This window comes from Berghia stephanieae, chromosome 10 (assembly GCF_034508935.2).
Source record: "Berghia stephanieae isolate SIO BIC M18660-M18661 chromosome 10, UCSD_Bste_1.3, whole genome shotgun sequence".
Lineage (NCBI taxonomy): Eukaryota > Metazoa > Mollusca > Gastropoda > Nudibranchia > Aeolidiidae > Berghia > Berghia stephanieae.
This window is the reverse complement of record NC_088369.1, coordinates 23,945,139-23,949,442: the sequence shown is the minus strand read 5'-3', so window position 1 is coordinate 23,949,442 and position 4,304 is coordinate 23,945,139. Positions and strand designations below refer to the sequence as shown.

General features: G+C 32.3%; 1 protein-coding gene across 2 annotated transcripts in view; it reads left to right on the top strand.

The window, feature by feature from the left end:
* LOC144980856 (protocadherin-19-like) overlaps window positions 1–2,659 on the top strand; it is a 130,492-nt gene extending 127,833 nt beyond the window's left edge. For both annotated transcript variants that reach the window (XR_013646976.1, XR_013646977.1), the window contains one exon: window positions 2,553–2,659. The gene's annotated coding sequence lies outside the window, so the exon portion shown is untranslated. The remainder of the gene's footprint in view (window positions 1–2,552) is intronic.
* Window positions 2,660–4,304: the final 1,645 nt, after the last annotated feature.

The following is a 4,304-nucleotide window of genomic DNA, read 5'->3' as shown; positions in this document are numbered from 1 at the left end:
CTCAAAAACACCCAATGTACAAACTCAATCGTCTTCAATAAATATTCATTTGCACCCGGCACTATCGATCAAAGACTGGAATTGCTCTTCCCGAATCACGTGTGAACGAACACAACAGATTTAGACACATTCAAAACGACGATTATCAAAATTCTTCAGCCTAAATACCAACAATGGCTGCCACATTCTCTCCGCCCTCGAATACAAATACTCAGAATAGCCTTCAACAGTCATGACGTCACTTCCCTCGTAATGACGCATAGTAACTTAGTAACTGGCTCCAAACTATCGGAACAATGGCAGACGCCCTTACGAAATATTTCTCCGACGAGCATAAAAGTGTATCAAGAGGAGAAAAACATTATAAATATGATCATGTTTTGACTTTTATACATTCTGATCACATGACATATGAAAAGTTCTAGCCAGCATGATGAATAAAAAGTACCGATTTTCTTTGTTTAGAACCACGCTGCTCGCCGTTGCTGGGCGACGTGACATCAGACTTTTGAATCCAATTGAGTGGACTTCGAGTAACATTCAGAATCAGATTCAGAGCCATTTTGTTAAACTCTACGCTTTTAACTTGGACAACGACATCATCAGCATCAACGCCACGACCAACAGCGAACAACAACAACAACAAATTCAGCATCACTTTATTGATGACGACGACAAAAACAACAACAACAATAAAAACAACAACAACAACAACAACAATGATAATAGAAGTCACACACAAAAAAAAATAAAAGCAGTAACAATAACAACAACAAGAACAACAACACAATAATTACATGATATTTATATAGAGTATACAAAATTACAAAATTCTTATTGCGCTTGAATACCTTAAACAAGTTGAAAAATTAAAATTTTGACAATTCATATTGACAACGACAGACAGGATCAAAACATTACTTTTAAACCATTACAACAATAACGTTGTTTTCAAATTAAGGCTTCCCAATTTTCTTATTTATGACTAGGTAATGTATATGGTGCTGTTCGAAGCTCGAAGAAATTAATAAATAACAATGTGAAACTGAATGTAAGCTTCAATTTAATATACGAAATTCGTGCTTCCTCACAAACTAGCTTACTATTTCCTGTCCATCAATGTTTTTGTTTATTCATCTTAACAACGCCACTACCACATTATCTTATTCGTCTGTAGTGTTTCATTCATCCTGTTTTGTTGATAAATAGGAAACTCGAAAAGTCCATTTTATCTGTTTTCGTATATTAAATTGAAGATTACACTTACATTCAAGTTAACATTGTTATTTATTTATGACTCTAAATCAAAGTTTCTTTGTCGAGTTCATTCCGACAACATACCAGATTGATGGGGCGGTTCAATATGTTAATTCGAATGTTGCTTTTACACGGTGTGCCTTTAAGCGGTATGGGTTATGTTGATGTTATGCTATTGTTTTGCTGGGTTTGTTTTGGTTTTTTTTTTTAATGATATTTTTAACCAACTGTTACTTAAACACACAGGGTAGCTATTTATAATGAAAATGAACTATTGTATTGTATACTATATTGCTTCAAAGTCTTAAAAATAGAACATTTTTATTTATAATATTATGAAAATATTGAATCTAATGATGTTATTTATAATAAGAATGTGTCTAGTTTATTCAATAGTTCGCCTGTTATTGTTTGTAGTAAATTACACATCTAATGATGTGGCACACTGCCTCAAAACAATATTATGCCGGATCTATCAATTAATCAGTTAACCAGTAGATATTTGACCAATCAAAACATGGAATTTGTGACACACCTTCACACGTGATCGGACAAACATAGTTGATAATTTTCTACTCATTTCATGTTTTGGTATGTTGAATGATTCATTTAGAACTCTAGATGACCAGTTTGGCATTATGATCAAATGTTCACTACTTAAAGACTGTATTTGATTGTGTTCCCATTATATTGCTGTGAATATTATTGTAACCATAGTATGATTATTACAATACCATTCATTTTTTTCTTTCTAAGAAAAATACATCAGCGATTCAATGCAAATATTATTGTTAAAATGTCTCATAAATTATAGAACAGCTTTAACAGACGTCCGCTTATTGGCAGGTCTGATAACCCAATTTATTGTGGGCTCATTGTTGTAATGGAAATCCCCACACACAAAAATGACGCAAAATATTATTCATTACAACAATGTTAAACTAGGCCCATAATTGAGTTTGGATGTCAGGCCTGCATAAATGTACACGTCTTTAACCTTAAACAATATTTTAAAAATTATAAATCATTTACGGGAATTGATTTTTTTTTTTAAGAAACGCTTCCTACATATAAAGCATTTTTATACATAGAATTCAAGACAGTTTATATATTTGTCATGGACAACAATAGAGTATATTTTAAAACTTGCTTCAAACGTTTTGAATCTACGTGTGCATATATACAGGTCTGACATCCGAATTCAATTATGGGCCTTTTTTAGTATTATTGTAGTGTACAAAATTTTGCGTCATTTAAACAAATAAGTTTTTTGAGATTTTCATTGCAACAATGAGTCCATAATTAATTGGGTTATCAGACCTGCAAATAAGTGCACGTCGGTTTGAGTGCAAGACGTACCTTTGAACAATTCTTTAATAATATGTTAACCATCGCCTCAAAACGGTAATTCAGATGCCAAAAAAAAAAAAAGAATTTTTAAGTTAAAATGACCAATAATGTGGATTTTGAAGAAAATCTTTAAAGTGGTTTCATTAATATTGAGCTTTTTTATAGCGAAATATCCACTAAACGTGCTCAAGCGCTTTACAGGGGGTCCCTGGTCAACAGCAACACATAACATGTGGGACGAGACAGGACGCCTGTTAGGCGATATTACATTTTTTCGGACAGAGACAACGCTGTTAACGGCCAGGTACTCATGTTACATCTGAGTACGGTGAGATAATGTGAGTAAAGAGTCTTCTCCAAGGACTCAACTATGTGCTGAGCGAGGCTCGAACCCAAGACCTTCCGATCCGAAAGCCAGTGTCATACCACAAGACCACATAGCCGCACAATTAATATTGGGGGTCCCGATAGCTCAGTTGGTAGAGCTCTCACTTCACAATCAAAGGAACCGAGATCGATTCCGGGGGCAGTCCAGATATTTTTCTGACCCCCCTGTCCACCCACCACTGATTTGGGTAGCTGGTATGTTAGATCTGACGGAAAGTACTTTGCGATAGACCAAAGGATAGCAAGCAATTGCTCTAGTCCGTTTCACGCTATAGAAACCGGGATAAATCCTCTCGGCTCCGTGGGCCTAATGGTCCTTAGGCCTGCTTCATTAACTTTAATTTCTCTCAATAATAGAGTTTATTATCTCTAAACCAGTCCTTTAGTTTTTGACTGAAAATCCTTTTTTTTTTCATCTTAACTCACTCAACTCTAATACCGACTATATCCGTGGTACACCCGTGTTACTTTTACCCCATGCCTATTTATTACATTTTTCTGAGACAAATTATAGGCGTAGTATCAAAGCTAATGTTGTTCGTTTTTACATGTTAATAGTAGTTGAATAAAACTATCAATTCACATGCTCATTTTTAATACAAATTTGTCCAATTTTGAAAAGTAGCAAAAATCTATGGGATTGGGTGAGTTAACTGCACCGACAGCAGATGGTTTTGACACACTGTGTCACATATTCCAATGTTATTTATTTGTTATTCCAACATTAGTGTTCATCAATGCACACGATCGTTATGAGATTATTATTATTATTATTATTATTATTATTATTATTATTATTATTATTATTATTATTATTATTATTATTATTATTATTATTATTATTATTATTATTATTATTATTATTTATTATTATTATTATTTATTATATTATTATTATTATTATTATTATTATTATTATTATTATTATTATTATTATTATTATTATTTATTATTATTATCATTATTATTATTATTATTATTATTATTATTATTATTATTATTATTATTATATTATTATTATTATTATTATTATTATTTTTATTATTCTGCCACGCACGTAATTAAATATTTTTGCCAAAAAACTCATCCTTCAAAGATCGACCGATTAAAATGACCCTCATTTTGGTAAAAACTCTCAAACCTGGGACTTGATGAAAGACTTCACGGAGTCCCCAGTTTTGGGGAGTATTTGCCAAGATGAGGGTCATTTTAATCGATCGATTTTTGAAGAACGAGTTTTGTGGTCAAAATTTTATATACCTACGTGTTCTTGAGGGTTTTTTTTTTTTTTTGTTTTGTTTTGTTTTTGT